At 40.3% G+C, this 13,008-nt stretch overlaps 1 long non-coding RNA gene across 2 annotated transcripts in view; it reads right to left on the bottom strand.

Moving 5' to 3' along the window:
- Positions 1-513: 513 nt before the first annotated feature.
- LOC120384423 overlaps positions 514-13,008 on the bottom strand; it is a 57,911-nt gene continuing 45,416 nt past the window's right edge. Inside the window, exons 4-5 of one of the 2 annotated variants that reach the window (XR_005588877.1) lie at positions 5,221-5,325; positions 514-745 (exon numbers count right to left, since the gene is read on the bottom strand). This is a non-coding gene — a long non-coding RNA (uncharacterized LOC120384423). The remainder of the gene's footprint in view (positions 746-5,220; positions 5,326-13,008) is intronic. The other variant, XR_005588878.1, reaches the window with a different exon arrangement.

The raw sequence follows: 13,008 nt of genomic DNA, 5'->3' as shown, positions 1-13,008 counted from the left end.
AGTTTTTAGTTGACCATACAGATATCTAATAGAGGAGCATTTAATACTGCCCTTCTTATGGATGTTTGCTATGACTGTTTAGTTAGCTGTTTTCTTGTAGACAAGGAGCCTTTAGCTCAGATGGGACAGATGGGTGCTTTTGGTAATGAAGGTTTTGGAAGTTATCCTCACTGATGACTGTGGTATATGTATATGGCCACTATATATTATAATTAGCTATTATCAGCATTTATACTCCAGAATAATTCTAAAGAAAATTATTACAGTGCAGCAAAGTGGCAGCATCCTGAGTGTTTTACAGGAATACCTCATTAGACACACATTCTTTTCCACCGCTGACATGCCAACTATTAAGAATTACAAATTCTGCAGTTTCTTACTAAATAACAATAATACATGATAATGAGCATTATTAGTTTGTAAAATTTTGTAATTTTTCATCATGAAATGGATTACATACATGAAAATCACTATTTCTTAATATCATCATTAACATTATTTTATATGGTCTTCATCCAAAGATCTAAAAGTTCTCACAAACTTTTTTCACAAACTGATTACAAACTATATATATATATATACACACATACATGCACCAGACAGAGGGATATTGTCACCCTTGCCTGAAATATAGCCACCTTTGAGCTTTTTTGCGGACATTTTCATTTCATCCCAGTAACTGCCAGAAGGTGGCAGCAGATCTCTGCCTCATTTTCTTTCCAAGGGGAGTCTTTTTTCACAATAGCTAAGAAAGAAAAGAAAGAAAGACTCTGATCAGTCATCTGACAAGTACATAACTTTAATGTATCGAGGACACTATAGCTGAGTTTTAACCCCACAAGCAAATGTTAAAAGGCCGAATCTCACATCTCTTCCTTATAACAATATCATTATTTTAATAGCATTTGTGCCTCAGCAAAAATCAAGGAGAATCCGCGGAGGACTAAAAATAATTCTTCATCAAGATTAGCAGGCAGGATTGATGATTATCCAGCTATAGGGCTAGATTGTGTTTGGCCCTGGCTGAGTCCCCAAACTGGGCTGAAGGCTTGTACAGGGACTGGTTGCAAACTGTAGTCTTTGCTCTCCCTGAGCACAAGAACTTTCTAGACTAAGTGGCACTAGAGGGGAGCCAGCATGGGGGACAGCACATTCTGCACCCTTTCATGTGGTGGAAGAGCACCACTCAGTTGTGTTCTCTCTAGAGCCTACATAGGAATTTCAGCCAGAATTTCTGCGTGGATCTCCTGTTTTGTTGAGAGAGAGGAAATGTTCTCCAGTTCCCCTTTATTCTTTAAAACCTCTCACATGATCTTTTAATTTTCACCATGACAGCCACTAGAAAACCACAGTTTAATACCTCATCGTCAGGGCAAGGCTTCCCATTGTGTAGCATCCCCTATTGCTGCGCTCCAGTGCTAAAGCTGCACAAAAACCTTGGGCCAAATGTAGCCCTGTGGCAAGCAGGAGCAACTCCACTGATCTCAGTGGAATCCCAAACCACTTACATCAGGTTTGAGTTTGGCATTCGGAGATAAACCCACACCCTTTGGAGCTAGAGGTGATAGTGCCACCAGAGCTAAGAGAGACATCCTAACATAAGGAGGAAGAGGATTGCATGATTTAAACCTGTCATAAATTTAGATAAATTCCATGTGTCTATCCATGCAAAGCAACCCACAAAATAACCTCAATCAACAGCAACAGAGAAAGAAAAGTCATTTTCCAGTTCAATTTTCTGTCCCCTCCCTTCATCTGCCACATTGCCCCTTTTCATTAAATCTTTTCCCCAGCCTTTTGATCTGTAGATGCTTCATATGAGTTACAACTACTTCAGCCTGTGAACCAACAGCACAGAAGGTACACTGTTAGAAAAGGAAAAGAATTTGAAGGGGAGGTAAAACCCTTAATAACTGCACTAAAGAGGTCATAATTAATTATTTGGTTGTAAAGGTGAGAAGCCAAGGACCCACATTTACTAAATAGTTTATTGTTAAAAGGGAAACTTTCATCTGTGACTAGATTTTTTTTATGTGTAAGGTGAAGATTATTTATGAAAGGAAGCTTTCTTTCTCTAGGTTTGGCTTAGGTGTCAAAATATATTTTAAATATATTTTGTGTGTGAGGCAACCTCCTTTGTTTGTCTGGGAAGTGCCTGCTCCTGATTGTTTGAGCTAGTTTGTTTGTTTTGAAATAAACCAATTCACCAAATGTTGATTCATAGATTTTTAAGGCCAAAAGGGTACATTGTGAGCATCTAGTCTGACCTGCTACATAACACAGGCCATGCTATTTCCCCAGCTCAGCTAAGTTTGGTTAAATTGGAACAGATATCCAATCTTGATTTAAGAACTCCATGTGATATTGAAGTTACAACATCCTTTGATAAACGGTTTGAATGATTAATTTCCTTCACTGTTAAAAAGTTGAATCTTACTTCCAGTTTTTAACTGATTTGGGACAGTTGAATTGTGTTAGGGAGTTAAGACTAATAGCAACAGCTAATAACCACTGTTTGTATCTTGGTCAAAAGAACAAATGGGTGACAAGGTAGCAAAGAAGAAATCTTTCTCATTTGTCAATTAGGATTTGGCACATTACAATGCAGAATGCACAGCACAGCTTTCCAATGGTGGTACATAGCCATATTATCACCTACAACACATCCAATACCAGGACATTTTGGAGGCCCTGGTTTGTTGCTCTTCAGAACTTTGTCACAGGTGCCTTATAAATTTGTTTGACTCAAGAGAATAAGAGAACTCGATCTCAATGTGAAGGACGATCATATTGAGTAGCTTTGTTTATCGGTCTTCCCACACACTCCATGCCTTTGGATCAGAAGCTGCTCTCAGTTATACTAGAACAGTGGTTCTCAACCAAGGGTATGCATACGCGCGGGGGTATGCACATGTCTTCCAGGGGGTTCATCAATCCATTTAGATCTGAGCCTAGTTTACAACAGGATGCATGAAAAGCACCAGCGAAGGCAGTACAAACTAACATTTCATACAGACAAAATGAGAAAGTAAGCAATTTTTCAGTACTAGTGTGCTGTGACACTTTTGTATTTTTATGTCTGATTTTGTAAACAAGTATTTTTTAAATTAGGTGAAACTGGGGTATGCAAGACAGCTCAGATTTGTGAAAGGAGTACTGCAGTCTGTGAAGGTTGAGAACCACTGCACTAGAACACAGCTGGAGTGGTAACTCTTCCTTCAAACGGAGTTATTCCATATGGTAACTGAGAACAGAAACTGGCCCTTTAATACTGAGGTCTTTTAATTTCATTATAGTACAGTTAAAAAGTTTATTTTAATTGATTGTGGTTATATTTGAGAAATAGATTCTATCTGGTATTAATTATCCTAAATGATGTTAGAGGAAAAAAAGCTAATTCAGAGAAAATTTTCCAGATGAACCTTATAAAATGCAAACAATCCCAAAGAAGCACCAAAACAAACAGGAAAGTTATACATAGACAAATTGTCATCAGACGTTTCAAAGCGAAATGTCAGTTGCTAGAGATACAGTAGTTGAAGATTGATCAACCTTTCAGAATAATTAACAGGAGAAGATTGTTCTTAATCAAAAGGTTGTGACTAGAGCAAACAACATCATTATGAGGTCAAAAATGCTAGCAGGCCAGGAAAGGAGAATATTTCCAGGAACACAGTTTAGATTCTAGAAGAGAAGAAGAGCTGGGAATAGAAGAGCTTTGGGGTTGTTACAGTTCTCTTTAGAGCATGCAAGAAATCACAAACAGCTGCTGGGGGCTGGATTGTGTGGGATGTTCAGTGTCTCACTCTCAGCTCCCACTGAAATCAATGGCAATTGAGAGTCCTCTGCTCCTTTCCAGATCAGACCTGAATGACAATGATGATAGTCATTCCTTTTCTTTTCCCCATTGTCATTTTCCAAAATGTCTGTGTAAGTTTATTAGAATGTTGATTATTTCCTTTTATTATAATTATGGCCAAAAAGCATTTCCTTTACAAGAGCCTATTTTCAAGTATTAATAACTTTCTGAAATGGTCACCGCTTAGGCTGATATCTTTCAGGTTTACTCCCAGCACACGGATGATTATGTTGTTGTTGTTGGGTTGGTTGATTGACTTTGGTGAAATTCCATGTCGAGGTTTTTTTGTGATATCTGAGTAAAAGCACGAATCATAGTCATATTCTACATATGAGCCTAGCAAATTCCCACAACTAGAAAGATACATGGTTCTTACCCTCATGAGATTATAATTAAGACAAGACAAACAAATAAAAAGGCAAAACACAAGCCAAAAGTTTAGAATGGGAGGGGGAAGAGATTATACTTTTCACTAGTTAAGACATTTTGCAAATCTGTTTTCCATTCCATATATACACACATTGACAATTCTAAAAAAAATAGTCATAAGGGGCCTGCTTCTGCTCTCACACTCGTTTTATACTGGATGTAGCTCCATTTACTCCAATCACATTCTTCATGATTTACACTACTGAGAGATGAGAATCAGACCCAAGACACATAAGCTCGCTGTAGGCTTAATCCTCAGTGAGGACTAGTGAAAAAATATATTTGGGGAAAAAAAGTTTACAAATAATGATTGTAGAAGCATTTGGAGTAGCCTATTGCACTGCACTCTACTAACATTTGAACAGCACAATGAGCTGTAATGCTGCAGGTATGAGCCACTGTGCACACAATCAAGCTGGAGCATTGCAGGTTGAATATAGTATTGCTAACCCCAAGCATTCAAAAATATGAATCAGGCTCCGAAATATCATGAAATTGTGTTATTTTAAAAAACCCTCATGATTTTTAAACCATTTTGCTGTTTATTTGCCTGCTGGTTTTTGAGCCTCGAGACTTCGTCTTTTCAGGCTCTTTTCCTGAGCCAATAGGGCTAGAAACTTACATTGTTAAAAAACAAAAGCTGAAATTCTCCTGTTATCACCTGACTCCAGGAACTGGGGTTCTCAGAAAAACTCCAGATATCACAAGGCTCTCAATAACATCACAAGATTTTGCAACACTGAATGCAGCTCTGTTTTGTTTCAGTGTATAGAGTGTGAGATCAGACTCCTTTCTTCTTCTTCTTCTTCTTCTTCTTCAAGAAAAAATTGCAAGGATGTTAAATGTTTAAATCTATGCTAATGCCATATTATGGTTTAGATTTTACACATATAAAATCAGGACATTCAACATTATGGCTCCTGCCATATTACCTGCACTGATTTATTTCATGATTGCAGTTTTTGTGCTGTGGCAGAATGTGGTAATGCTCCTTTGAAGTGCTGATGTTCCGAATCCAAAGTTTGAAGGTGATGGACCTGGAAAATAGGAAAGCGCTGGAATGTTCTGATTACCTCAGAATTTGCCTCTTGCCCTATGTGATATTATAGCCATTGAAATAATCTGAGATGCCTGAGATAACATCTTGTGGTTTAATTCTGAAGTGACCAGAAGTGAGGTACTCTCAATGAGGGATCTTCCATTACAAAGTTTGTCTCCTGCCTCAGTTAGTCATAGCCCAAACCTGTGGACCTTCAAGTCACATTGGAAGAGTCATTTTTTCTCCTAAGCTTCTCCTAGGAGAGAGGGTGGAGGTTTGGGAGAGTATATTATTGTTTTCGAATAGGGGCCTGAAATGTTCTTGTTATGTTAAATTACTTCTACATGTGTTTAGAGCACTGGCACATTTGTGAAATACTGAAAATTGACTGCAATCCTCTTCTTCAGCAGTTACTTACTCTACATGAAGTCCCACTGAAGTCGATGGGACTACAGTGTACTCCCATTTATCCAAAACTCTATTAGCCGAACTTTTGCATTATCCAAATCTCTTCCTTGTCCCCCAGTGTGAGATACATGCCCTCTGTAGAGTGATCTCTTTTTCTGGTGAGGACTGTGAGGAGGAGGACAAGCCCCTGGCTGAGTGGGAGGCCACCCTGCTGCTGAATGGCTCCTGTGGTGGCACCAGGAGCCCTCTGCAGCCTTGTTGTCACAGGAGTGAATGAGCAGGCCCATGACAGTGGAGCTGCTGCAGGGCTGGTGACACTCAATCCCTGCAGGCACAAGGTGCAGGGAAGGCTGCTGTCCTGGTGGGGCAGAGCAGAGTTTTGACCAAAAGGTCTCTGCTCAGTCCTGCCTGGACCGCAGCCTCCTCCACCCCGCCGCACGCACCCCTTGAACCTGCAGGGCTTGGGTGTCACCAGTCCTGCAGCAGCACAGGGAGCCATCTGCAGTCCTGCTGTCATGGGAGCGAGTGAACAGGCCACAGCAGAGACCCCGGCTAGGACTGGGAGGAAGAGGACAAGCCTCTGGGCACAGGGAAAGCCATCCCGTTGCTGAATGGCTCAATTATTCAAACTTCTAATTATCTAAATATATTCCATATCCCCCCATGCTATTTGGATAATAGGGCATATACTGTATTTACGGAGTACAGCGTGACAGATATGGCAATATCCAGCAATGTCTTTGGGAGATCTTACTGAATTAAGTTTGTGTCACTGTGGGCCAGGGATTGTATGTAATTACATGGGGGAGGGGAACCAACAGCCCTCTGGGAGCTAAGAACAGTGTGGGTTATTAAGCAAATTCACTCAGGTGGTAAGATCTCCAGAGTGGCCCCACCACCTGGAGAAACTTGCATATACTGGTTCAAACTGGATTCTCCAGAGACCAACAGACAAAAGGAAGGACTTTTGAATAAATAACCTTATTTTAAATTGACTCAGGGCCTTTGTTCTGATGGACAAGACCTTCAAACCAAGGAAAGGGACTGATATTGACCAGAACCCTTGTTGGAGATGGGGAGTGGAGGGGCAATCTCTGGTAAGCTTACTCGCATGCATATAGGCTTTTTTGTTTGTTTTAATATGTTTTCTCTGTAATGCTTTTATCTTAACAATAAATGTACTTGCTTAGAAAGAGCTGTGTGGTAACTTATCACCATGGCTATTACAATGTTTGTAGCCTTAGAAGATAAAAGTATAGCAGGCCTACTTAGGCAGTCTGACTTGCTGGGGAGTTCTCAGTGGAGGCAGGGAACTGTGCAGCCTGGAAATATCTCAGTCAGAAGGGAGACAGACACAGGTCTCTGCCTAAGAGAGGTGATGGCTGGGGAGCTGCAAGTCTGAGAATGGGTGCCATTTCTGGAGGGGTAATGCAGATGTAGTTTTTCTGAACTGTAACATACAGTAGTACCAAACATGAATAATGGCATCATAATCTGGCCCAATATAATTATGATTTTTCCTGGCATGCAAGGCATGTGAGTTACAGTGGATAACCTTTACACGTTTTCTTTTACCTTTCGAGCTTTGGGATAAGCTATTACTGGCATAAGCAGATGTTTCCTGTTCTTAGAATTGGGAATACTGCTAGTACCAGTCATATTTTATCCCAGAGTTAAAAGGTAAAAGAAAACATTTTAAGAGTGCCCACTGCAGCAGTAAAGCAAATGCAACTTAATGGCCAATTTGCGACAGCCTAACTCACTCTGTGTATTACTTTGCAGTATAGTAATAATCAGTATATTTCATCGTTAGCGCCTTTTACAGAGAAATTAAGTGACATGGTCAAAGTCATCCAAGAGCAGAAGTGGGAACAGAACCACGGTCTCTTGAGTCTCCGTCCAATGCATTAGCTACTAGGCTACACTACTTTACTTAAATGAATGGAACCAGTCAAAGAGTAAATTACTTCTCTGTATGTGTAAGGCCATCCCAGTTGATCTGTAATGCCTTAATAATGTGTCCATTAATACAAAATACTACACATGCACTAGGGGGACAAATTCTAGCAGCTGTACTTCTTGACTCACAAGGCAGTTTTCATGAACTGGATTCTGTCCAACCTTTTGTAGGGTGAAGCTAGCACTTTCCTCTCCTTTACACGCCTATGTATTGCACCTGGTTTTTTTCATCCTATTCTCAGAGACATCATGCCTTTACTCACATTCCTTTTTCAGGTCCTACCTTGGATGTTTTGACTCAGGATATTGGAAATGGACTGCAATGGCAATGGCTCATTCATATTGGCAAATTCAGAACCTATTGGAAAGTCATGAATTCTGTATTTAAAACAGAATATAAGGGCCGGATCCTCAGCCATGGGTAACTCTCTTGAAGTCAATAGAACTACACTGATTTACACCAACGGAGGATCTAGCCCACAAATTCTTGAGGTTCAGATTTCATTCTGTTCTGGCAAAACACATGTTTTGGAATGCTACATTTTTGGTTTGTTTATTTATTTATTTATTATCCTCAATGTTGTCCTATCAGCAGGACAAGAATTACTTTTACACAGGATTCTTTGTTTACATAGTACTTGTTCCCACTTAGTAAGAAATACATTTTCTTTTTCAAATTAAATTTCCCTTGGAAAACTATGGGTTTAAATTAAGGGGGAAATGTTTCATGAAACTTATTTTTTTCCCAAAATGCAGAATTAAAAAAATAATAATTCACGAGTATTTGCATCGGGCTCTTTTGAAGGGGGAGGGAATTTTGGGTGAATTGTACTCCCTAGAACTGTGTGTCAAGGCATTCTCCACTCATCCCACACAGGCTAAAGGGAACAACTACCTTTGTATTCCACTGTTCCCCTGTGCCCTACTTACCATGAAGGAGCTTTCACAGGTCTGGGTCTCCATGATTAGGAAGGGAAGAAAGCTGGCCTAGATGCATCAAGGAAATTTGCATCCTCATTCCACCAGTCCCACAGGGAATGCTCAAAAAGGAAGCTGTGTTAAAATTCTTTTGAGGCTTCTCTACTCAGGGGAACCCCTCTGAAAAAAGGTCCTGGGACAACTACAGGCTGAAAAGTCACCATCAACACTGTTCCAATGGAGATCAGGAGCCAATGCAGAAGTAGAGGGACTCCACATTGGTGGCTCTATGCCTTCAGCAGATTTTTGCATGATTCACCCCAATCACTGCAGATCCTTGGTTGTCAACCCACCAATTCATTTAAAGAGAGGTAAGTCTACCCTCCTCACCCCGTAGAAAGAATGTGGAGGAAACTCTGCAAGAGGAACCTTGCAAAATTTTTCTTCCTACCATGGATTTTTCACAGAGGAAGTTATGAATGAGCCCTTTTTAAACAAGGTCAAAGTTATGAGGCTTTGCTCTGCAGTACTGCTTCAGGCATCCAGCAACTTCTTTCTAACAAAAGCCACTAATAGCACTCTTGCTATGCACAGTCCTGCCTCTAAGAATCCAACAGATCATTTAAACAATAATAAGGCTTGATCCTATTCCTAATTACCTCAATGGACACATTTTTAACACTTTAGTGGTAGCATGAAGCTTTGCACTTAATGTCTTTCATCTGAGGATTTCAAAGTGCTCTACAAACATGCATTTGTTCTCACTAGAGGTGCTGAAATATTCATAGCTAAATGCAAAACTGTTTAAATTCAAGGTTTATTGCATTTTGTTTTGACCTCAGAGATGGGTCCAGTAGCATGGATAATCTCACTGTCATGAATATTGTGACCTGCCCTCTTTCCCAGAGAAAATGGCCTCATTTTTAAGCAAAATAGAATCTGTTTGCTAGATAATATGTATGAAATAGGCTAGGTTTCTTTTAAGCCAAGATAGCTTTTGAATTGAAAACATGAGAATTCATGAGTTTACATGTCTTTAAGCAAAAAGAGTTCTTTGACTGGAACCTGAAGGGAGTTGCAACATGTATAAAATAAAATAATTAATAGTTCACACATAAAATTCCACAAAACGAAAATGATGAATTTCTTACAACTTTAATCCTGTGATGCACAGGAGATCAGACTAGATGATCTGGTGGTACCTTTTGGCCTTAAGCTCTCTGACTCTCATTTCCATAAAAACAGGTTTCAGAGTAGCAGCCGTGTTAGTCTGTATCTGCAAAAAGAACAGGAGTACTTGTGGCACCTTAAAGACTAACAAAATTATTTTAGCATGAGCTTTCGTGAGCTGCAGCTCACTTCTTCGGATGCATAGAATGGAACACACAGACAGGAGATATTTATACATACAGAGAACATGAAATCAGTAAAAATCATAAGCGAATCCACATGTTCCATAGAGTCTCTATGGATAGAAATTTCATGCTCTAGTAAAAATATAACATTAGGGATCTATTATCGACCACCTGACCAGGACAATAATAGTGATGATGAAATGCTAAGGCAAATTAGAGAGGCTATCAAAATTAAGAACCCAATAATAGTGGGGGATTTCAATTATCCCCATATTGACTGGGAACATGTCACTTCAGGACGAAATGCAGAGATAAAATTTCTCGATACTTTAAATGACTGCTTCATGGAGCAGCTGGTACGGGAACCCACAAGGGGAGAGGCAACTCTAGACTTAATCCTGAGTGGAGTGCAGGAGCTGGTCCAAGAGGTAACTATAGCAGGACCGCTTGGAAATAGTGACCATAATACAATAGCATTCAACATCCCTGTGGTGGGAAGAACACAACTGCCCAACACTGTGGCATTTAATTTCAAAAGGGGGAACTATACAAAAATGAGGGGGTTAGTTAGACAAAAGTTAAAAGGTACAGTGACTAAAGTGAAATCCCTGCAAGTTGCACGGGCCCTTTTTAAAGACACCATAATAGAGGCCCAACTTCAATGTATACCCCAAATTAAGAAACACAGTAAAAGAACTAAAAAAGAGCCATCGTGGCTTAACAACCATGTAAAAGAAGCAGTGAGAGATAAAAAGACTTCCTTTAAAAAGTGGAAGTCAAATCCTAGTGAGGCAAATAGAAAGGAGCACAAACACTGCCAACTTAAGTGCAAGAGTGTAATAAGAAAAGCCAAAGAGGAGTTTGAAGAACAGCTAGCCAAAAACTCCAAAGGTAATAACAAAATGTTTTTTAAGTACATCAGAAGCAGGAAGCCTGCTAAACAACCAGTGGGGCCCCTTGATGATCAAAATACAAAAGGAGCGCTTAAAGACGATAAAGTCATTGCGGAGAAACTAAATGGATACTTTGCTTCAGTCTTCACGGCTGAGGATGTTAGGGAGATTCCCAAACCTGAGCTGGCTTTTGTAGGTGACAAATCTGAGGAACTGTCACAGATTGAAGTGTCACTAGAGAAGGTTTTGGAATTAATTGATAAACTCAACATTAACAAGTCACCGGGAGCAGATGGCATTCACCCAAGAGTTCTGAAAGAACTCAAATGTGAAGTTGCGGAACTATTAACTAAGGTTTGTAACCTGTCCTTTAAATCGGCTTTGGTACCCAATGACTGGAAGTTAGCTAATGTAACGCCAATATTTAAAAAGGGCTCTAGGGGTGATCCCGGCAATTACAGACCGGTAAGTCTAACGTCGGTACCGGGCAAATTAGTTGAAACAATAGTAAAGAATAAAATTGTCAGACACATAGAAAAACACAAACTCTTGAGCAAACGTCAACATGGTTTCTGTAAAGGGAAATCGTGTCTTACTAATCTATTAGAGTTCTTTGAAGGGGTCAACAAACATGTGGACAAGGGGGATCCGGTGGACATAGTGAACTTGGATTTCCAGAAAGCCTTTGACAAGGTCCCTCACCAAAGGCTCTTACGTAAATTAAGCTGTCATGGGATAAAAGGGAAGGTCCTTTCATGGATTGAGAACTGGTTAAAGGACAGGGATCAAAGGGTAGGAATTAATGGTAAATTCTCAGAATGGAGAGGGGTAACTAGTGGTGTTCCCCAAGGGTCAGTCCTAGGACCAATCCTATTCAATTTATTCATAAATGATCTGGAGAAAGGGGTAAACAGTGAGGTGGCCAAGTTTGCAGATGATACTAAACTACTCAAGATAGTTAAGACCAAAGCAGATTGTGAAGAACTTCAAAAAGATCTCACAAAACTAAGTGATTGGGCAACAAAATGGCAAATGAAATTTAATGTGGATAAATGTAAAGTATCAGAGGGGTAGCCGTGTTAGTCTGGTTCTGTAGAAGCAGCAAAGAATCCTGTGGCACCTTATAGACTAACAGATGTTTTGCAGCATGAGCTTTCGTGGGTGAATACCCACTTCTTCGGATGCAAGCAGTGGAAATTTCCAGGGGCAGGTATATATATATAAGCAAGCAAGAAGCAGGCTAGAGATAACGAGGTTAGATCAATCAGGGAGGATGGGGCCCTGTTCCAGCAGCTGAGGTGTGAAAACCAAGGGAGGAGAAACTGGTTCTGTAATTGGCAAGCCATTCACAGTCTTTGTTTAGTCCTAAACTGATGGTGTTAAATTTGCAAATGAATTGGAGCTCAGCAGTTTCTCTCTGGAGTCTGGTCCTAAAGTTTTTTTGCTGGAGGATGGCCACCTTAAAATCTGCTATTGTGTGGCCAGGGAGGTTGAAGTGTTCTCCTACAGGTTTTTGTATATTGCCATTCCTAATGTCTGATTTGTGTCCATTTATCCTTTTCCTTAGAGACTGTCCAGTTTGGCGATGTACATAGCAGAGGGCATTGCTGGCATATGATGGCATATATTACATTGGTGGACGTGCCGGTGAATGAACCGGTGATGGTGTGGCTGATCTGGTTAGGCCCTGTGAGGACAGGACCTAACCAGATCAGCCACACCATCACCGGTTCATTCACCTGCACGTCCACAAATGTAATATATGCCATCATATGCCAGCACTGCCCCTCTCCTATGTACATCGTCCAAACTGGACAGTCTCTAAGGAAAAGGATAAATGGACACAAATCAGACATTAGGAATGGCAATATACAAAAACCTGTAGGAGAACACTTCAACCTCCCTGGCCACACAATAGCAGATTTTAAGGTGGCCATCCTCCAGCAAAAAAACTTTAGGACCAGACTCCAGAGAGAAACTGCTGAGCTCCAATTCATTTGCAAATTTAACACCATCAGTTTAGGACTAAACAAAGACTGTGAATGGCTTGCCAATTACAGAACCAGTTTCTCCTCCTTGGTTTTCACCTCAGCTGCTGAACAGGGCCCCATCCTCCCTGATTGATCTAACCTCGTTATCTCTAGCCTG

Source organism: Mauremys reevesii, linkage group 1, assembly GCF_016161935.1.
Source record: "Mauremys reevesii isolate NIE-2019 linkage group 1, ASM1616193v1, whole genome shotgun sequence".
In the NCBI taxonomy this organism is placed as follows: Eukaryota; Metazoa; Chordata; order Testudines; family Geoemydidae; genus Mauremys; species Mauremys reevesii.
Note: the sequence above shows the minus strand (reverse complement) of the source record. Positions and strands in the feature narration are given on the sequence as shown.